The following is a 23,843-nucleotide window of genomic DNA, read 5'->3' as shown; positions in this document are numbered from 1 at the left end:
TCACGCTAATGGTATTTCCTGCTGCGCTTCCATTCTGTGAGTGCTACATATTAGTTCATCAGCAGAGATACACACCTGTGGCACAATGAAACATTAGCCACACTTAAGTTCAAGAGTCCTTTACAAAAGATGTGAAAGATGTACTTTCTTTGCGATATGTGCAGCCTCACTGATTAGAACAGGTTCCTCCCCCACGCCCCATCCTTAGCCTAGAACTTTTGCTTCTCATGACATTTCATGTGTGATGAAGACACAGTTTGCTGAGGAGGTATGAATGCCATGAACAATGTATCTTTATGGTGCTAACATCCTAGAGGCCATGTCCCAAAAACTAGGTCAATATCTCGTAAAGCATTTCTCCTACTAAGAGCAAATACATCTATAGCTCTTCTTCTATAAATGTCAGAATGATTATGCACATCAATGTGTTTATACGGGCTATGAGAGAAGTGAACATGGTCCTGAAGGATGTGTTGAGGAATTAATTCTGAAATCTTAGCCTTCTGAAAATTTGTTCTTCTGGGACTTCAGGCCTGACTGGGTAAAAGGTTCTTCTTTTCATTCTTTGAATTCTGGGAATCCTGTTCACTGAAGATCCATCTGGAACTTGTCCTAGAATTTAGTTAAAGTTGCCTGAGATCCAAGATGTCTCAGTTGCAGATTCCCAGTCATTCATTTTGTGCAGGTCATCACAGATACAGTAGAACATGGTAGAAAATAAACCTTCCTGAATTCAAAATAAAATTCTGTATGGCTCCCCTGTTGGTTTAAACACAGCATCCTAGTTGATCCTAGGAGATTTAGATCCTCCATTTGCTGCCAGAAAATTTCATCCCAGTAATGCTGGGCTCTCAGCTATGGGTACATTCTAAGTAAGAATAAGGACCTTGGTTTTCTCTGTGACAGAAATTATCACCTTCCTTACACAAGACATGGTAGGCAGGGACCTTCCCCAGAAATGAAAGAGCTGCACTGCAGCCCGCCATGTATGGGCTTCTGCTGAAAGAAGCCAAGGTCAAGGCAAGTATGGACAATTTGGCAAAAGGTTTGAGTTTCAGGGCTTGGGAAGCCATGAGGGGAGCATTGTGAAACGGCTTTAAGTAATATAGTTCTGGTCATCGTACATACGGTCTTCTGGGACAAGACCTGAATGCAATCCCCAGTTTACCCACCAGCTGGCTCACTAAAGAGTAGAAGCTGAATGTCAGCTGACATAATGAGAGTATGGATGACTGCAGTCTAGACCTGAATAAAAAATGGAGACCCACAGTAGTATAAATGTACAGCAGCTGTTCATCCAGCTGCAGAGTAGGTTAAATCCAACATAAATTTGCAATTTTATAAATTTTTGTAGTCAAATAAATTTGACTATGAATTTCTTCCTCCTTCACAAACTGAAAAAAGAAAAGGTCTGAAGAATACCCCAAAATGCAAACTCCCCAAACAATTACCTGAACTGAAAGATAGACTTCATTGGGTAGAATGAAAATAATTTGGAAATAACTAGAGCTTTCAGGTAAATCACAGAGATTTTATCTGTGGAGGACAAAGGCAAAATTACTGAAAGAAAAATGATAAGATTAAGCTCCTAAAACAATAGCGGTATGCAGAATACTGTTGAAATAAAAGTTCAGATATAATCGATGAGAGAAAAATGTTTTATGTTTCTACAATTTGGAGTTTGTCTAGTGGAGTAGATTAGAAATTATATCATTTTGCTTCAGAAGCTCAGCATAAATTTGGGAAAAGCTATATTAAAAAAAAAAAAAAAAAAAAAAAAGATTCCTCTCTTTGGCTACCTAACCTAAAACACTGTTAAAAATGATTCCTCAAGTTGCACATGTGCATTTCTAACCCATGCACAAACATTCATAAATTGCAGATGAAAAAATAATAAATTGCAGGTGAAAATAGTACAGAATAATTCTTTTGTAGTCTAAGGGAAGAAGTTCTACAGGATTTTGCAAACTTGACAGGCAATTATCCTATCATATCCCCCAAAAATATTCAAAAGGCCTTACCAGAAAAAGATTTTCCTGCCCTCTCTCTCCAGAAGCACTGAGAGCAACTTTCATCACATTGTATCCCTAGAAGCACCAGTTCCCTATAAACTTAAGTCTTATCCTCTAAAGATCAGAAATCTTTACAAGTTACACCAACTTTACAGCTAGCAAATGAGTAACTTTATATATGAAATCTTATTTATGATTTAAGATATTATTTCAAAAAAACTAGACTGGACGATTTCATGAAAACTACAGTATTGGGACCAATCTTATCTTGGTAGGGCTATGGGATAGATAGCTGAGTAGTGCTTGTAAATATTTTGACTGACTATTCTCCATAGCTGCTGATGCAGTCAAATATTGCAAATTTGAAGAGGACTACTCAATGAACTTGTGAAAAAGAAAATACAGGGTAAAAACACACACACACAGACTCTGGTAATATAGATTATTAATATCATTGATGGCTCAGTTTGAATTGTTACTAGTTAAAGAATTTCCCTAATGAAGTTGACATATTCTGGAGGGATGTCAGCTCAGATGGGAAAGAAACAAATAGAAAAGGATTGCAATGGGATGCTCTTGCAAGGCGACCCCATAAAGCCTGTGCACTGTAAGCCACATCAGATAATTTAACACCACCCAGTAGGAAGAACTGTTAGCACCTAACTCCAAATGTATCAGTTGTCAAATGAACTGCTTGCAGCCTAATCTTCCTCCTCTGTATTATTTTCTGATACTGATGCTTAATCCTCCACCTCTAATAAAAAAGATCCATCTCCAAACAAAGCACAAGCGATGACTAAGCCTAGTATTGCTGCCAATGACAGTGGCTCATCTCCAAAATTGGATCCAGAGTCAGAAAAGAGCAGTAGGGGTCTCTAAAGCTCAAAGGAATAGCATTATATTGAAGCAGGAGGGGGTGAGTGAACGAGTGAACTGTATTCTGTTACAGTGATGTACTGACATCATTACCAGCTCTTTCAGAGAAGCAGTGTGGCCCATTGCCTAGGCCTCTGACATAGGACTTGGGATGTTTAACCTGGTCCTAATTCTGCCCTGAGGTGATCATGATGCTTTGCAACAATTATTCTCCTTCTTTTTTTTTTTTTTTCCTGCTATGCTTTTTAGCTTATCACTTCTTTGTTGAGCAGGATATACCGATCTCATTTAGGATATCCAGGCAAGCACCGTAGTAGGAAAAAATATATATTACTAATTGATTGAAATGAATTAATTGCTATTTTAGCAATTTAGGGAGTAAAAATCAAGTATTTGGGTTAATATTAACCTCATGTTCTCAGATACTAATCCAATAGTATTTCTAATGAAAATGAAATGCATGTTATGTTCATTGGCAATAACATCACTGTAATGTACTTTTTATTTTGTCTTCTAGTACTTTGGACACTAGGTTGTTAAAATTGCATCAAAGTTGACAGTAAACTTTTGTAAAATACACAAGGAAGCTGTTTCTGTTCCAAGATCATGGGATTTCCTTAATCTTCACAAGAAGAATCTGGTGCTAGCTACATTTGTAAATGATACACTGGGTTAGATAGACTTTCATTCTGACTAAATACGACAATGACTTTGTTCCAAGCAGGTGACTAGGGCTGCTAGGTAAGTAGCAATTCACTGATATGAACTGATGACCCCTTATAAAATAATTTAACATTGTTAAAAATAGTGACATCCATCACTAATGGATTAAAATGTGATAAAAATTCACATGTTGGAAAATAGCACCTTTTGAGGTTCTTATTTTGATTTGCTAGGATAAGATTATTTACTACCAGCTGATGTTACAGTAACTGTGCTACATTTATCAAAGTCAACCTTGATCTCTTTTTCACTAGCTATTCCAGAACACTGTCACATCTTGCAGTGAATTGATGAAAATCTGATCTGTGACGCTGAGAATTACTGTGAAGCAAATGAGTATAAGTGCAGTTCAAATACATTACCTGTAAAGAATAATAGGAGAAAATAAATAATTCACAGGTTGTTAGCATGTCAATCTAGAGTAAATGAAGAGCCAAACAGAGAAGTAGCACTGTTAATCTCAAATTTTTGCAAATACTTTCAAGTTTTGTCTGCAAAGAGATTGATGATGAACAATGTACTTGCTAGTTTTTAGTATAGGGTTCAGTAGACTTTTTGAGCACAGTGTCATTATGCAGTTGCATTGAGATGCATACAGTACACCTTCAGGATATGACACTCCACCACTACAAAATCTGCTTCCACTGACATTGCTTCCAATGCACCATCGTTTTATAGGATGTTGCATCTGGACATGGACAGTGCACTGTTTGAAGATGCAGGTTCTGTTTCTGAATCTGTCACTGGCTTATTGCATGACAAGGGACATTTTACTGTTTCTGACTCTACTTCCCCTTCTTAAAATGTAGAGAAGGATATTAGCTTCCCCAGAAAAAATACAAACCACTGCAAAGAATAATAAAAGTATTGAGGAAGTATCTAGAATTGTGTCCACAATATTAGCATATCCAAAACAAATACAAATCCTGCTCTAATTGGGAGCTGTGATGATTGCGCTGTCTAGTTCAAAGACATTCATATTTTTCTTGTAGCTCTAAAGCCCAAGAAGATATTTTGCCATTAAAAGCCTTTCAGTCTCACTGGCTGCCGTGAGCTAGAGAACAACGTACTTTGTCCCTAGAGAAGACCCTGCCTGCAGTGTTATATATTGCACAGTGCAGAAAACATTATTGGCAATAAATGCTCATAATAAAGTCATTTGACTTCTGAATGTGGCAGTTAAATGGGTAAAAGATTGACTCCAGTGGGAAAAGGAGAACTGGTAATTTCCAAAATGCGCTACTCGTGATGTATGTTAAGCTTTCTGGCTGCGTAGGTCGAGAGGACTGCAAATCCCACGCAGGCCTGTGCCAGAAGGCAGTGATGAATGAGAGCATGGGTGCGTGTTTGAGGGGGAAAGAACCAAGCATTTCTAAAAGTATTCCAGATGACTGAGGATCTTCATGACAAGTTCTGCTAAAAGTCAGAGTAGTTAACTGAAATCACCCATAAACCTCCTACTGCCAGAGGCATAGATACATGTGAATATATACTTATTCATTCCTCATCCTGAGTATTGTTGATTATTGTTCTTCTCAGTGAGAAGTGGATTTATCTTAGTGTAATCTATATTAATGGGTTGAGATACAGTTATATTAAAAACTGAGTTTTGATTTGAAAAAGAACAGCTGTGCTCTTTGGGACAATACAAATTCTAGAGCCAAGAACAAAGAGCACAAAGTTAGGGATGAAAAACTCCTGGGGAAAAGCTCCCTAGGAAAAAAGCTACAAAAATCCGGAGGGCCGTTTGCATGGCCTTACTCACTTTACATACACTTTTCTAAGGAACCTTCCATCTATAGGCAGAAAAATATTTGTAACACTGATGCTCAGTCTCTCCTCCTAAAGTTACCCAAAAGAAATTTTAAAGGAATATATAAAAAATAATCAAGAGAACAACAACAACTCTGAAAAGGTTTTGCCTTGCAAAGTTGGGAAAAAAAAAAAAAAAACTAAGAAAATCACTGCGGAGTTGTTATTATTATTGATTTCTAATGAAAGGAACACAAGCCTAGTAAAAATGGAAATCAGAGCTGAATTTCATGCTACTTAAACATCTAAAGGCTAGATCTCTGAGTCTGAACTAGTGACTCTTGATTTCCTTAATTAGTAGCAAGAATTAGACAATTGGAATGATTTATCCCTTCTTAAAATAAAATGAATGTCTCCCTGACTAGTGAGTTATTTTTTGGTATTGTTGATGAAGGGAGGCTGAGAGAGCAACTAAGACTTACCTAAGTTTGGAGGGCCCAAACTAAGATAGATGAATTTCACTCCACATCTGTAAATTCATGTGAAGAATAAGACATCAGTCAAAACAGTGGTTTACAAAAAAAGCCAAAGGCTATGAAAAAATAAATCGAGAGGCAAAGCTCAAGGCATAAACCTAGAAAAAGATACATAGTAAGAGGAGCTTATAAACAAGAAATCAATGCACTTGGAAAAAAAGCAGCTAAAACATGACAGATTTAGTCTGAATTTGTTCTGAGTTAAATTTGTTCTTTTGAGGTAAGGCTTTTAATGGTTGCTCTGTGTGTTTGTTTTCATTTGGGACAATGTGATTTGTTGTGTGTTAACCTAATTCATTTGTCCATTTGCAAAATGAGAGAAGCTCCGCTCTTTTCTGTGTGTATAAATAGCCCTAGTTTTCTTAGCATCAACAGATTCCCACATAATTCTGCTAAGGATCTATCTACAACCTTAAAATAGGAAGAGTGAACATAAGGAAGAAAAAAGTCAACATTCAAATGCAAAATTAAGTGTAATAAAAATCTATACCCACTCAAAACCCCATAAGAAAGGAATGCTAGGGATTTATTTAAAGAAATTATTCTAGAAACTCAAAAGGGGGTAGAATTGAGAGCTGTGTGGAGAGGGTCTGTTTACATGGAAATTCAAATTTTATTTTTATTGGGTACACAATTGCCATCAACATTTCATGGAAGGACTAGTTTTCAAAAGTTGAATCAAAGTCAAATAATTCTTACCAAATCTGAAGAATCTTTACATGCTACAGAAATGCATATGAAGGAATGGAAAAGTGCTTGGGGGAAAGCTTAAGCAGCCAGCAAAGAAGTTTACCCTTGTTCGCAGAACAGAGGCAAGAGCCTATAGCGGACACACATTTGTGAGTGTTTGTTTATGTGAATTTTGGAAAGCAAAGCATAATCTAACACTGGATATGCCCTACTAAATCACTTATTAACTCTCCCAGGTAGCAATAACTTTAATGTTTCACATGAACGGATGCCTCTTCAGAATCATGCAGGGAAACCAGCTTTCCTGCATCCCATCATCTATCACACTCCATGTCTATCAGATGATAGATTACTATCTTTACTGTTGATTGAATGTGTGATGTGCATGTTTCAGTAGTTCGTAGTATTTAAAGCTGAAGTTCTGTAAATATTTTGTGCTTTATCTCCTCATTCTCTTTGAAAATAATGAACATATTATTGAAGTGATATTTTTTGCCTTCGTTTTGAATCCTGGAAGATACTTGCCACTTTCTGTAGTCAGTTACATTATAGTATCAAATTGAGGTCGCTGTCACAGTGACACAGAGGATAGAAGTCTAGCAAAGAGTCGGAAGCTATCTTTCACAAGTCAAAAGGTCCTATGATTTCTACTAATATAAGATATGGCCTTATGGAAACCAACTTTGCTTTTCAGGTGCCTTTTTCTTACAAGATGAGGCTAAAAAGCATAAAGGTGAAAGTGAGTTAAAATGAATTCTTTATGCAAATGCCACATTTTACTTTCAAATTCCTAAGTACAATTATCCATCTTGTTCCAGGAAAATGATGATAACTAAAAAAGCAGACAATGGATAAGTACTATAGCACACCAATTATAGCAAATGCTAAAAATTACTTCTTTACAAACTCATTCTCATCCCCTTCTGTTCTTTTGACATATGTGTCACATGACTTTTTAATCTCTAGATTTTATCCTTTTTTTGAGATACCCCACTAAGCTGCTTATATTTAAGGGAGAGTAGGAAATAGAATTGGCTTCTTTTCTGTACAAGGCAGATTTTATCTTCCCCAAAGACTTTTTAATGGTAGTTCTTTTCAAAAGATATTGCTTTTGTTTTGTGGATACCTTCAGTGTTTGCCCAAATTACTCTTGATGTTATACAAGAAGACTGTCATTAAAGGTATAGACAATAGCTGTTTGGTTGCTTTTTCTCTAAAGATGATGTCAACAGCACAACAAATCAAAACTTTCTAGCAAAATTATGATGTCTGTGTGAAAGGAAGAGGAGACAAGGGGAATGAAGGAAAGTTTCTATTTGAAAGGATGGTAGCTCTCTAAACTTGCTAGAACAAACAAATATCCTAACCTATTTTAGTACAGAACTTACAGGACTGTATCAGGCTATCACTGTGTACCAAGATCCAATACTGAGGTCAAAAGGTTGTGCTACAATCAAGTTTAAAAGAGCTGACCACATAAAACAAGACTCCACATATCTTTGCAAATATGTCTTTCCACAGTATTTATCAATACATCTTACAAAGTTCTAGAAAATTTCTTTTTCTTTTTAAGATATAGCTAAGAAAACTTATAATTAGCGCTTAAGTCATGGAAATTTGATGTGATTCCTGTTAAAAAGCAAGCAAAATATTCCCAGGTGATTAACTGGAGGTGGATCATGTCCTGTATATTTTACCAAGTTAATTTCTCATATAACCCAACAGATAATGTTTTCATTCAGATTCCCAGTTCAGCTTCCAGCACTAATAGGAGTAACTTTGCATGTCTATACTCTATGACTACCTATAACACTTCCTACGGCTACAATGTTAAAATAAGATTGCAGAAAAGAGGTCAGGCTTCTAGGATCAGGGCCTTCTAGGTCTGTCATCAATACCTTACAACGTAGGCAAGTACTTGCTTCTCAAGATCTTACTCTGATGACATGTCCTCTCTGTTACATCAGCAGTTATTACTGAAGCAGTCATTACAACTTTTCTAACATATTCATGAAACCGCCAGATCAATTACGTGAGGATTCACCAAGAGGTAAAACTTTTCAGATGCAAACAGAATAGGAGACTGTCACTGTTTTCTGTGCGAATGTGTTTTCTTTATGAACACCAGCAGTAGCTGGTATATGGAAACTCTATGAAAAAAACAGAAAACCCTATAGTTACACAAGAATTATTTCATTGAGCAGACATCTCTGCAATGGTCTTTCCATTCCTTAATGGAGGAATAAGCCATAAAGCTCAAATTTCCATCAAGAAGAGTGCAAGGAGTAAATTTCAGTGATTCTAGTTCATCTGAGACCTGAAACAGCTATGATTTGCACTGGTCAAAAGCTAAGATGAACATCTTCTAGCAAAATTGAATTAAAAAAAAACAAAAAACCAAAAACCAAAAAACACCTCTTCCTAAACCCTGATGAACTGATAGGATTAATTCATGACTAAGTGGTGGTGGAGAACATTGAATTTTTAACATTCTAGTGGCAACTTTCTAACTATCCACAAGAGACGATATTAACTAGGTCAAGGCCATGTCATGCAAGTTGCCTGATGTTCCTACAACATTCGACCTTTCTATCTTTATACTCTTTGCCCAGTTCCAGGAATGAATCTGAACTTTTCTGTTCTTTCCTTTTGCAACTTTTTACTTTTTAGAATTATCATACAGGTACAGGCAGAAACTGATTTAGAAAAACTGGTATAATAGTTGTTATATTCTGTGTAGGGATGATTTCAAAGCCAGCAAAACAAACACAAAAAAGTCCATGACAGAAAATTTATAATGAGAGAGAAAACACTGCATACTCATTAGGTGCAGCATTCTGCATACATAGTGCAGTACTTGCTCATCTTTTCAGTGCTGAAAAGATTTACTCTAACTGCAAAAGCTCCTCCTTCACGTAGCCTAGAATCGCAATATATATTAGAAAAACTCAGTGCAAAGAAACCAGTTTTCTTTATGTGTAAAATATTTTGAGCTGTGTATAGCTGTAACATGAGATAGAGCATATTTGCAATTATATTATGACTATTTTTCTACCTTTTTAGGAATTACCTTGATTTGTACAATTTTTGCTTAATATTTAAACAGTTTGGAGAAAACAACAACAAAAATGTATGCAACTGTTTTTCAACATTATAGAAATGTCTTTGTTTTACATTATCTAAAAAACTGGAGTGAGAAAGTAAAAATTAAAACTGATAAAACAAAAATGAATATATGATTCTTTAACTGTTCTGTTTCTTACTGAGATAAAAGTTCAGAATTAAGACCAATTCCTTCAATTAATTGTTTAATTTAATGTCTTTTATCAGGTCTGTTAATTATTTAGCCTTATATGCTATTTTCCAAAAATATAAATACAACAGGTACTGTGGTCAAAAAGCTCAGAATGAGGCTTGTATTAAATGTACAGCATCTGTTCTGGCTACCCTAGAATCCAGAGAGACCTAAGCATTAGATTGCACTGAAAATGGAGAAGGCAGAACAATCATTTGACTGGGTTAGGAATTCTGTCGAAATGCTGCCACTGGGAGCCAGACCAACCACATTATGCCAAGGCTTCAAGACCTACGCCTGGATCAATCCAGACGTACACAAAGAGAGTCTCTGTGAAACCATAAGGGCTTTGCCCAGTCAAAAGGTCTCCCTGGAAGAGCCATTAGGGCTCTATTAAACAAGAATCTAACACAGGAAGAGGGGATATAATGAAAGCGTAAGTTAATTAATTTCAGGATTTTTTTTTTTTTTTCCATTTTGCTTTTTCCCTTGACAGCTTTGTTTCACAAGACTTTCAGGTAAAACCATCTTATACATACAATATTTAAACAGTATGAAGGAAAAGAAAGAAATGAAGAAGTAGCTCGTGACCTTCTCACAGCGCTTAGTCCTGCTGCAAATGAAAAAGATGAACAAGTTCCAGATAGAAAGAAAAAGGCTTCCTACTGTTCTCTCATACAAAAGCACTATCTTTTTGCAATGAATCAGCTGGGAACAAAACTTAAATTATTTTGTTTTCTTCTCAGATAAATAGCAGAAGCCCTCTAGTAAAGGGGCGCTGTGGGGAGAATGGATCACCTCTGTCAATCACTGTTTGAATAGGGTCATTGAGTTAAGATGTCATCTTCGTTTGCTAATGGTTGATAACCCAGTTCTGTGATACTCACAGAGGAGAAATAGAAAATGAGATAATTCACTTCTGACGCCACCCCCTTATCTAAATTCTTGAAAAGAAAGCTGAGTTTTAAAGATGACATTGCTGTTTGTTCTTCTGTGGGATGCAATAGAAAAGGAGGGGGAGAGACAGAAAACATGCAAAAATCTAGACAAAGGGGAGTTGTCATCAAATTGTGATAGAAATGGTGTGTTTGAGCCTAGGATCAATCTCTAGAAGTGTTTTTAGTCTATGTTAAATTATCAACCTGTTTGCAATATAGATTATGCTCTGCTATTATCAGGAAGCCTCAGCATTGCCCCTATTTAATATTATCATAAACTCTTATTCTTTTCCACTTGGACTGTCTCCTGAAATGATGGATCTGTTTATAACAGTGGAGCGTATGGAGAGTTTTTCAAATTATTTGTATGCCATCAACTCTGTTTTTTTCTTCCATTTTTGTTAGTCAAGTTAGTCCTAAACATACTAATCTGAACTCCTTTTCCAGTCAAATAGTAGTGCTCAGCTTTGGGTCCCAGTGCCTTTCTCTACCAACAGCTCAAGCACGTTTATGCAAACATTTCAAAATGATATGGAAAGCTACAGTACTGAGCCTTTATGCTGTGGGCCTTATGCAATAGAGCACGATACAGAAATTCCTTATGCAAAATGCTTACCAACCTGCTTCCTCCACCCAATGCCACCTAGAGACTAATCACCTGGAACCTTCTAGCAAAATAGAGTTTTATCACATCCCTGTGCCTGAGCTAGAACTATCTACCTTACGGTGCTGATGGGAATGCTCCCCTTCCATTTTCCCTTCTTACTTCTATAATCTGCTTCCTAAGTAGGACAAACATTAATATGCTTCTCTGAGAATTGATAAGTCTTCCCAATTAGCACTTATCACCGCTATAGATGACAGTGCAGGGGTAGGGAAAGATTTTACATCTTGGAGGCCACAGCTTTTCATTTTGAGGATAACAGTGATAAACACAACAAAAATTTGGCTTTGAGTAAAAGCTGAATTGGTTGTATTTACTGTTACATAATACTCTAGATGTTTATTAATAAGTTTAAATATATCTGAAACTTCCATATAATCTTAATTGTTTATAATTGTCACCATAAATAGTTAGACTTTAAGTTCATCTTATGCTTACATGACACACAGCCCTACCACCAAATCGGCATTTATCAAACTATGGCTTCACTTTGTAATAGATTTTGAATTTTGAATAATGGTGTCAAATCTTTGCTTCTTTCAACTGAGTTCAAACTGTTTTGATGTTAGAAGGTGAATGTCCAGGTCCTGCCTGCCTGGCCTGGCCTCAGCCCAGCACTGTCCTCCCGGCCCTGCCCAGTCATCATGGGGCAGTATCTGACCCTGATTACCCTCACTAAGCCTGATCCCAACCCTAATTCTTGGGCAACCACCTGGCCCATCCTCAGCTTGTCCCTGTTCCCATAGAGGTACCCAGTGCTCTGGGCTGGGGCAGCCCCCAGCTGGAAATAATCTTTCCAAGTGAATAAATACAGAAAATTTCCTTAATCTTTTGGAAGAGAACTGGAATTTTCAAATATTTTCCATACATCAGAAGGACTATATGTCAAGAAAAGAACTGATGCAGGCCTTCTTTGTGTTTAAGCTTTTGTCTAACATCTCCAGAAGTTTTGTCTTTTATATTAGTTGAAATCTTTTGGTGCAATCAATTCTTTGTTTCTACTTAAGTATGCAGATCATTTTAATCATGTGAATAATTTCATAGAATTCAATGCGAATCTGTATTGGTGAATGGACATACCATATTCATCGCACTGAAAGATCAGAACTTCACATATAAGCAGAAAAAAAAATACTGAAAAAAAATCAAGGGCAAATAAGAGTTGATGGGGAACCACATTTTTGGTTCAGTCTTTTTTTTTTTTTTTTTTTTTTAAACAACCTAAATCATTTATTCTTTGAAAAAGAGGAGTCTGAATTTATTGCTTCATAAACACAGTGGGTACTACAAAATATTAGAGATGATACTTTAATATTTTTAGCATTCAAAATGAATAGAATCTTCTGCATCAACCTTTCCCCATCATTTGCTTGAAGAGCTCTCTAAACTAGGCCAGGGCAAGTAGTATACAGCTTGGCAATGTTCAAACCTCTGGTGAACTATTTCAAGGAGTGCTAATTACAATGCAATAGTGAGAGCAGGAGCTGCTCATCACTGCCGAAGCACAAGTCAGCATCTGTAAATGGTTCACTCCAACAGTTGCCTGCTATCTTGCACTCCAGAGATCTCCCTTTTAATGTACTAAAGCCTATTTGATTGCAAATACTTTTCCAATTCCCCACATTAACTGTTAAATGCATGTAGCCTTCTTTTTTTTGTCCACACAGCTAGTTAAAAGCATGGTCTCTATACTTCTCATCATAGAAGTATGCATGCATACTTAATTAATTCATCAACGTGCAAGAGAAACCCCAAAACAAAAACTTCTGCAGACATCAAGGAATACTCTATCCCTACTGCTTCATTAACCACATCATTAGGCTGGTTCAGATTTCTATTTCCTTTCCTTCTATGCCCCTGTTTTTATGTCTCTCATACATGTTCTTGATTCATGTTAAAAGACAAATTAAAATCCTTTCTTTTATACATTATTTGCTCCCAAGAAAGAAAAGTATCCTTCAACTTTTTCTAAAGCCAGCTGAAAAAGTTAACAGTGGAGTCAAAATAGAATCAGGCTCAGTTAAAAGGGCAACCAGTTACTGCAGATTTTTCAGTGAATGGGGATAACAAGAAAAGTGTCATCCTAGAGGAGCTGCAAGAGGAAAAAACTTTCTAATCTTTAGGCAGTATCACTCAATGACTAAGTGATGTGTGATACTCAGTAAATGGGGAGGTAACTCATAATCTTTAACAGATGAATTGTTAAACTTACATTGAAGTGTTAGATTAAATTTGGGATGATTGGGAAAACTTTTAATCAGAAGCAAGCCAAATCACTAGAAAGTAAATTGAATGATCCTGGGGAGGTGGAGCTGGGAGGACAGAATTACTTTGATAGTCATTATATAAGTGATTTCATTAATTTCTTTGTTCTTGGTTTTGTTTTGAATACATGCTTCATTTTTTTCTGACAAAATCTGATATTTTAAAGAACAGATTATCCTGTCTTCTGTAAAATACTATGAAAAAGAAGGAGGAATGCAAAATTTATTCCACTGTTGCTTTTGTTAGCTACCAGGCAGAAATGAACAATCTCAGCCATTTTCGTGAAAATCATTGGTCATCACAGATACAGAGACAAAGCTTTGTGTGTTTCTTTTATATATGTCCCAAGTCACCAGGCAAACATGTGGCGTTCTTTATAAGGAGGAATAACTGCAGAGTTTTGATTGTCATGGTTATTGGGTTCTCAATACAACTTTCTCCTGGGAAATGGAAGAAGAGGTCCCTAGTTGTGTATGTTAAACTTCAATATAAGTTTACAGCATGTAGCATAACATGATTCATAATGCTAAAGAAGTAAAAAAAAAAGGGGGAAGGGGGAGCTAGTGTGCAAGATGACAGAAAGAAAAAGAAGTTTAAAGATATACATGCCTTAAAAGTGAGAGGAGAAAAGAACTAAGAATGAAATTGAGATTTGAGAAGTTCCTGAGTTTGACCTAACTCTATTTCCATCAAATCCTTTCTTGGGAATCGAATTAGACCAGTACTGAGTACTTAGACTATAGCATAGTGAGTGGGCATGGAGAAAATAGTGAACAGGCAACAAGTATCTTCTAATCAAAGATCCAGGGGCATTAAACTGAACTGTGTGATTGCAGTTTCAAAGCACAAAAAAGGTAATATTTCCTCACATAATGAATATTTAAGTTGCATTTTTGCTACACGATGTTGTGGAAGTAAAATCTTTATAACCGGACCAACTCAAGGCAGAAAATCCGTCAGGACTATTAAATGCAAAAACAATACTTTGGACAATCTCATTCCTGTTGCAAATTGCTGGAGTCTGGGAGATTATCTTGGTAAAATATTATCATCTGATGGTCCTGATCTTATATCACTCTTTTTTACACTGTTCTTTGAGCATTTAGTGTTGGCCACTGTTGATAACAGAAGACAGACCAGAATGGACCTTCAGCCTGATTTATGCAACTGTTCATCGTACGCTTCTGAAAACCTCACCCAAGAAATTTGCCTACCTGAAGCTGGTACCTTTCTCAGATGACAAAACGTCTCATTAAAAGCAATCAACCTTTTAGGAGGAAAGATGCATCTTATTAACTTATAATTTGTTGTTTTAATGCACTTTGCTAAATCTTGGTAACTAGAATTACTTCCGATCATATTCTTAGCCATGGTGAACTCTGTATGAGAATCAAAGATAACTTGAGTTCTCAAAGTCAGATAAATGAAGGAACAGCTACTTCATACACTCATAATATTACAGGTTGCTCAAAGAGTTAGGAAGAAAAGAAAAAGAAAGATAACCTTATCCCATTCACTTCAAGATAAGGTGCTCTGGAATGCAGTATGTTTCTCTGGCCTCCATTTAAGCTTTAAGAGTACTCACCATTCAGAAAGTAGCTCTGTTTCAGACATGTAATAATAATTAAAATAGCTAGTGCCCTTGTAATACACATCAGATAATTTGCATGTTTTCACTTTTTGATCCAAATCTTTATCTGATGTAAACTCGTACAGATAATAGAATTGATTGACTTCCTTTGACCTTGGACTTGCTTGTCACCATGGACCTGTCCAGGGATCACTGGACTGTGGTTGACCCTGGTTATCATTAGTGGCCCTGCTCTGCTTTTTTTCGCTTGAGTACGGCTGGGGGCTTGTTGCTGAGACCACTGCCCTGCCTGCCTTGCTGTTGCCCTCAGCTCTCCATTCACTTTCCCCTGTGGCCCTCACTGCTTTCTGGCAGAGATCCACAGAGGAAGCCCTCGCAGAACTGCAACTAGGAATTGTACTAGTGAGAGTTAGTTGAAGCAGGCCAAGACAGCAACAGGAAATAACAACCGGGTAGTGTGGGTAATCACCATTCAAGTAATCCAGCTCATTCCCTGGCCCTCTTTTGTACAGCAAGGCTTCACGGTGTGTGACTCTGCCTTGCTTCACATCAGAGAGCCCTTCGAGCCCTCCAGCAGGAGCTCTCTGCAGCACAGACAGCACTGGCAGCTTGCAACTCCTTATTGTGCTGGCTCCAGCCACAGCAGTTTCCATCTCCACAGCAAATAACCTGGAAATGCTAGGCCCATGCCTTGAACACACACAAGAGAGGTGTCTCCCTAGACCTTGCCTGAAGCCCTCCAGGGCAGAGACCTGGCCTGAATGTGGCATCTCCTGTCTGGACCAGATTTTCTGAGAAAACTAGAATGCAGGAATAAAGGAGTTGATAGTGTGGATTAAATCTCACCTTGACATAGGGTTAAGATGCCGCTAGTCTTATCTATGTCTAGCATTTTCAAGCTATCAGTTCCTGGATGTACACCAAGGAACCTAGGAGCCACGAGAGCCCAGATCTGCATTAGGGCTTTCAGGGCTTCTAATTTTTAATTGTTAATTTGGAGACCTGTGGGTCTAGATTCCCAAGGGTCGAAGGTTTTCCAAATAATTGTGGAGCCCCAAACTATTCATCTCCAGTGCTTCTTCATTTTGCTAGTGCTGACATTGAGACAGGAGTCTGGAAAGTTGTGAATGAACTGAAAACTACTCTGAGAACTTCCCTGGTACCCACTGAATGCTTCCTTGTAATACAGAAGACAGCTTGTACAAAGAAAAACGCTGGATGAATGCCACACATCAGGGTATCTTATCATCATACGTGATTGCTAGATAGGTAAAATTGGGTTTGACTGTATAGGGCTGTGGATGATCTAGGAATAAATGCATAAAATAGCATGCCAATTTGTTTCTTAAATAAAAAGTGATTAATTCTTTTAAAAAAAAATTGGAAAACATTATTCCTACATTTCTAGATAAAGTTATAGAGATTTTTCAGTGAACTATTTCTTTCTTTTTGGCTAATGGGTATTTTTATTCAGATGAGAATAATTTTGGTTTGAAAACTTAAAAAAAATGAAAATAGATAGGAACAGCTCACAGGGTCTCAAATTAAAATGTTTTAAAGTTGAAATCTAAAATCTGCTTTTTGTTCCCCAATAACAGAGCACGAGAAAACATTTCATAACACATCTTTGAGGACTTCTGCATTATTTAATGTTTAATTTACAAAAGCTGTAGAAATGTTCAGCATCGTATTTCTGTTTTTAAGTGTGTTTGATTTCGAAAACTACAATTACTAATTGTCTCACCACAAGTTTTCTTAATTGGCATGTAAGTAACACTTTAATAATAGTAATTTAATTTAAAATGACATTTTTAAACAGTTACTAGAAGGCACCCTATCATTCAAAGAAATTTTTTTAAAGCCTGGCACATATAATTCCAGCTACAGTAAAGAAGCAATTGGCTAATGAGCTAATACTAGCAACCTTCATGGTGAATAGTCTTGAGTGTCCTGAATATATGCTGAAGTAATACGCTGAGTAAAGATACCTGCAGTTTAACCAGGTAGCTAAACTAATTGCATGTTTCTGGATTTGACACTGACATGATTATGGGTACAATCTGATGATAACGAAGGCTTAATCTTTATTTTTCTATCAGTCTAAAAGAATACTGAAAAGCAAAAGATGAGGAACAGAATTCACTTAACAGTTCAACAGATAGTGAGGCTTATGCAGGAGTCTTGCTGATGCTGATGACAACTTTCAGTGGGGTTGATTGTTGGGCATCAGGGTTATCAGGAGTTCGACTGATGGTGTTTTTAAGGGCTTTCCAAGATGCATCAACCAGAATGCTCTATAATGATCCTTATTGTATGGAGGTCTATATATTTTTCATTTTATTTGCAATACACAGAAAAGCAAAGATTTATAATGTATTAGGCCCATTGCCCCTCTGTACTCGGAATAAAGCATCTCTATTTCCATTTTTAGGCAACAAAGTAAAAAAAAGTGGTGAAAATAACAGGATAGTATTATATCCCAGGCACCTTAACGTGGTTAAAAGCCATACAGTAATGGATAACATTTACAATTTGTGGAAAGTGCTTGAAATTTAACAAGGGGAGAACAGAAGTGCTACCTTTCAGCCTTGGATCAGGCTACAGCTTTTTGCAGAATGAACCTACTTTGCTTGTTGCTAGTTCCCACTCAATATTTTATTCCCCTTCAGTTCATTAGCTGGCTATAGATGTTGCATGCTCTGGTCTAAGCAAACCTCTAGAAAATGGACGGTGAGGAAGCTACGGTTCTCAACTCTGGAGGCCAAAGTAGGCTTATTTCACTATATTTCTTTGGTTCCTTTTCCTGTGAACAGGATGCATGATAGCAAAGGATATCTGGTTTAAGGACAACTGACCAGATGGTAGGAAGATTTTTTCCCTGTCCATGAACATTTTTGAATACATGACTAATATCACAGCACTAGGGGAAAGGCCAGGAAGTAGGGCCCTTTTCTGACACATAATTTTTATTTATAGCTGAAGCAATGTTTCTGTATCAAACGAGAAAAAGACTTTATAGCTGGAAATTTCAGGGACTTTTTTGTCCTGACAAAGAATTGTGAAAAAACTCCTAGGAGGTTATAGATATTTTAGGACGAGCATCACATTAGCATCAGTTCAGTAGCTGAACTGACACAGGAAAAATGTTTGGCTACTGCCATATTTAATTGACAAAGTAGAAGAGATGGACCATGATGTTGGCAATTAGTATGAGGTTAATTAACAAAAACTTTCTTTCTATTATTTCTTCGCCTTCATGTAGCATATGTGTTTCCTGTCCTTTGAAAATTACTGTTTAAGTTAACATGGCAACTTTCTATAGATGATCTGGGGCAATAAATGTAACTTAGTACAGAAAGTGGTAGTTAAAGAAAAGGGTTTGCAGATAGGGGACCTTAAAGTTTTCTTCCGGAGTGCCTGGTTTTTGTTTTCTTGTTTTATCTTTTCATAGGAAAAGGAATAGCATTCATTTTTTTTTAGGAATTACAGGGGAATCCACTAGGAAAGAAATGGAGAAAATAATGTGAAAAAATTTTTTTTTCTTCCCTTCCTCTCTTTTCAGAACCCCTCCTGGAAGTAATGAATTGTCCAGAATATTGTCTAGGACATTTGTGGTGCTTCAAACTAAGATTTTCCTTTGTCAACATACACAAAAAAAGAACACTAGTTATATGGAGGGGGGGGGAGATTAAAGAGGGGGAGAGTATTTACATGTTTGCATGTGTATGCAAGTGCAAATATCCCTGTCTTCTTCAGTAGTAGTTGAAATCATAGTTCTTTCAGATGAAATTAGAAAAAAGTAAGATGTCTCAGTGGTATTAATTTCCTTTAGATTTCATTAAAATAGACAAAGGGCAAAAGATCTGTTACTGGCAGCACTGAGAAAAAGACTCCAGGAAGAGCATAATAACTTCCAGGTTCAAGAGAATCTTTTTGCAGAGGGGGAGACCTCAAATACAGATCCATAGGAAATCAGGTTTCTTAGTTTTGCTGCTTACAGAGTGTTTTAAAGAATGAAACCTGTCTAAAAGAATTCTACACAGTACAAAGCCAGAAATGATTTGACAGTCCAAGGATGATCTACCTATAAATAAAGAAAAATAGATTATAAGACTATATAATGAACCATTATTTCTTCATCAAATAAAGACACTTCAATACAATTTGTAGTCCACCTGCAAAAGATCCATGCCTCCACCTTGGCAAAGACAGCATAGCTGAGTGTCTCTTCTGTCAGCCAAAAGGATCACTAGCAGCAATGAAAGATCCTATCAGTATTTAAGAAGGGAAGCAGAAGAATGTGACTTTATACTTGGCATGTCACGGAAAACTTCCAAGATCAGAGGACTGAAAGTATATGGCTGCTTTTGGGGTGCAACATTTCATATATATCTGGCCTAAGTTTAAGTCTAGTTCACTGTGGATTGTATGTGTCAGTTGGTGAAAATCCTTACAGCAGAGATAAGATGCTACAGAGGTGATTCACAAAAAGGTCTATGTGGATACCATAAATGCTGACACCTTGAACACAGACAGCCTTAAGTAATGAGTGGCAGAGGGTAGCAAAAACATAACACTTGTAATTGAACAAACCTAGCTATACTTGCAGTCTTCCAAATGATGGTGAAAGTAGCTGTGTGAAAGATGCATGTTTCAGAAGTATGAAAGTGTGTTAATAATATCAGCAAACCGCTTAGGAAATTGGACAATATGTCAGGCAATCTAAAGCAAGTAGCTTGAGAAAGAGGGGAACCTGGGTTTATAGCCTCCAGGCTTCCAAGTGCTTGCAGCTATGTTTCACACGTTGCTGTCTACCCAGCACCACTTGCCAGACAGAAAAAAGGCAACCTGAGTGACAATTCTGGCACCAAATCAAATTCACATCTAGTGATCTTGGGGTCAGTGTCCTCTTTGGTGCATGAGGGACACTTGCAAGAAGAGAAATGAGATAGGTAATAAAGAGAAGCAAAACAACACTCTAAAGTAAAAAGTCTCTGTGGATATAACCTGAAAACTACTGGAGTATACAATTACGGTGGTTTAGTCAAGTTCCCCTAAATAAAGGAGTCATAATATATTAAAATACACCACCTCAAATTAAGATTTAACTTTGAAAGGGCTAATTTCTCAGAAAGTAATGGGCGTATGCACCAGGATTTCTCTTTACCATGTGATATATAAACTTTTCCAGGCTCCTCAAAACTGGCACAAAGTAATTTGTTTCTTGGTTAAAGATTTCAAATGGAAAGCGTGTAAAAAGGCAGTACAAGGAACTTCAGTACTGTTGTTCATACTGGTAATTAAACACTGTTTCAAGATCCCTGGACAGTTTTCTAGCCCTATTGATTTCTGGTTCCCTCTCCTTTTTTTTCTCAGTGGAGATGTAGACAATTTCAGAAGTTTTATGTGTAGACTGCATCACATTTATGAATTTGCTTTTCTCAATCACCTTTCATGGAACCCTTTGAAAGAGTCTATACAAACCCTAGATTTAAAATCACTGAATATTAAGCAAATATTCACTGAAGGCAACAGTAATGTACTCCATAAACAACTCTTTTTACAGGTTTTGCTATTTTCCTTAGAATGTGAGCTTTCATATAAAAATAAATTCTCACATCCTCTGGCTGTGGAAATAGCCTTCAGTCTCTAAATCAACAGATTTCTGTCTTGTTCATCCTGCAGTCAAGACACACCAAACAATTTAACACCTGGAGAGGTGTGGATGTCTTTCATTTCGGTAGGATTTTAACCTCAGTCTTTCGCTCTTCAGATTAGGGCTGAATTTTCAGTTTGTTATAAAAGTGGAGACAGCTTGTGACTAAGTTACAGTATAGTTTCCCATTACCCCTGTTCCAGCAGGAGTGAGCCTCGTTGCTTCCCCATGTACTTGTAGGGGACCACAGGTTAGCTGTCTTTGCTAATAGGCCACCTCGATAAGCAATAGCCTCAGGGAGCTGCTTTCTGCACAGTGTGCGCTGCAACTTCGGTGTGGACAGTCTGCCAGGGGAGAAAGCGGGTTACTCCCACCTCTTTGTTGTGCAAGTCTCTTGAGGGTGTTTCAGCCTTGCCCCAAGGTACGCAAGGGAATTTAATAAACATGGCCGTTCTGCAAACCTTCATTTTTTCACATGACATCCGACACAAACATAGGATATTATACAATCTCACTCGGGGGAACTGGAAGAACAAATGGCAGAATGTCTTTTGTTGCTTTACACGGGTATATAAATGAAAACTAAATGAAAGAACTGCATGCAGACAAATTTTGTCCTTTGTTATGTGAAATCTTTACGTCTCAGCCATAATTACAAACATTTTTATAGTGTTAAGGACTCTCTGACTTCTCATGGAAAATATTGACAAACATTCATTCCACTTTCCCCTGGTGGAAATACTGATCAAAACAATTTTGCTTATGTTTCACAATTAGGAAAAAATCATTTGTATGGATTTTCTTGTAAAAGAAGAGAAGTTATATTGACAGACATATGAGTGTATCTAATATTATTGGAAGACATTGAAAGCAGATTAGGCGCTTAAATTTTTTTTATGTAAAAAACATGTGAGGAAAAAAAACAACTAAACATAGTACTAAACTATAAGGAAACTTTCTGAAAACATTGCAAAAGAAGATAAAGGTGAGTTTGTCTCTTGGATTCCCAATGATTCATGTTAAATACCTCAAGTGTAATCCAACACCGCAAAACTTAGCATATGCTGATATGTAAGTGCTTTCTCATTTATTCCTTTTCCATTGCTCATGTCTCATGGCACGTAAGTTCTTTGAACACCCCTATTTAACCTGACAATAAACTGGCCTCATCATCCAGGCAGACTCAGAGTGCTCCTGCTCTAAGGAGACAGCCATGTACCTCCTCATTACAATACTCATACGGGTCAGCTTGCTGAAGCCTCTGAGGAAATGTTAGATGCAGGGGTACTTTCACACAGGATATGAGCAACCTGAGCACTAGATTTTGCTTAGCCTGAGGAGGACTGAACACGCATTTCCAAAGGACCACCAGACTATGAGTTATCCTTGGCAAAGACAGAAAGAGCCACTTTTTGGTCAAGATAGATATTTCTGTAACTGTGAAATGTGTTATTTAGCTTTTTCACCCTTTATACAATGCGAGAAACCATAAAGTAGGACTGTAACACTTTTTAAAAACATGTAACTTAAATAAAAATGGATATTTAACATATATTTCTGAGTAACTTCCAAAAATTACCTCCTAAACTTCACTAGAAGCCTTATAAAGTCCTCAGAAGGATAATGTCTGTTAATTAAATTCACCCGTTTATTTAAGTGTGATTAGCAACCATTTCAGGAGGGTCTCGGTATCAGACAGGAAGTACAGAATAGGACAATAAGGCTGTATGAATACAGCCTGATATCAAAGCATTTCAGCTTAAATCTACAGCAAGAAATGAATACTGCAAAATTTCATGCCTGTGATTTGATCACTGTGATTGAAATAGCACTCTTCTAATTAGCAATTTGAACAGCTTGAGTATTTTATATATAAAAATTCATATAAAATAATGCATTTCATAATAGTAATAGAACTAGTCTTCACAGAAGATGATGCTTTCAGCTAAATGAAGGTATTTTTGTTTCAAGAATTTCATAGCAGGTATGTGCTTTTTTGAAAAAATCTATTTTTGTTGCAAAAAAATCTGACACCTCCTTCCCAAAAAATATAATCTAGTTTTCAACTAACATTTTCACTTATTCAGTGCAAAAAATTCAAAGAAATAAGTGAGCTGTTTCTATATTACAGTGAAACTTTCCTCCCCCCTTGCGTTTTAATGCTCACAAGATTGCCTTTTTATTTCTCCATTTGCCAAAAAAAAGGCAGATGTTTTCCTGTCTCTGATTAAAAGGAGCATAAAATCATAGCTTTAAAAAATTCATGAGTTCTAATTGTATTCTGCAACTGTTTCTAGTTAATTTACTGGCTAAAGAGGTGAGGTACGTATTAATAAAAGATATGGCCTTTTTGTCATTGTTTTCTTAATTAGAGGTCAGAAATCTTTGCAATAATACCAAATCAGAATCTAATGTACAGGACTTGCACTCAAGGTGCAAGAAGCATAAAATTCATAGCCATTGGATCTTATGGGTGTCAAAAATCTACATTATTTTTTTTTAAAATGGATTCATAAAAGAAAAGATTATTAGAGGCTATTAGAAACAACAATGCAATTTCTGGCTCTATCAGCACAATTCTAGTGGCACATAACTCCTTTTCTCTAAGTACAAGAACAATTAATAGCTTAAGATAGAACAGAAAATGAAGAGTACCTTCCCTTTCCCTCCCTTGGCAAGCAATCAACTCTATTACCTCCTGGGTAGATTAACTATGGTGCTGGTTTGCTTATTCCTGTGACACCTGTAACTCCACAAGTAAGCCATCTTTGCAACGCCATAACTCTGGTACACACTGTGTTGCTATTTGAGTAATTAGTACAACTAATCTCAGTAGAAAATGATT

Source organism: Struthio camelus, chromosome 1 (assembly GCF_040807025.1).
Source record: "Struthio camelus isolate bStrCam1 chromosome 1, bStrCam1.hap1, whole genome shotgun sequence".
Taxonomy (NCBI): Eukaryota; Metazoa; Chordata; class Aves; order Struthioniformes; family Struthionidae; genus Struthio; species Struthio camelus.
Note: the sequence above shows the minus strand (reverse complement) of the source record.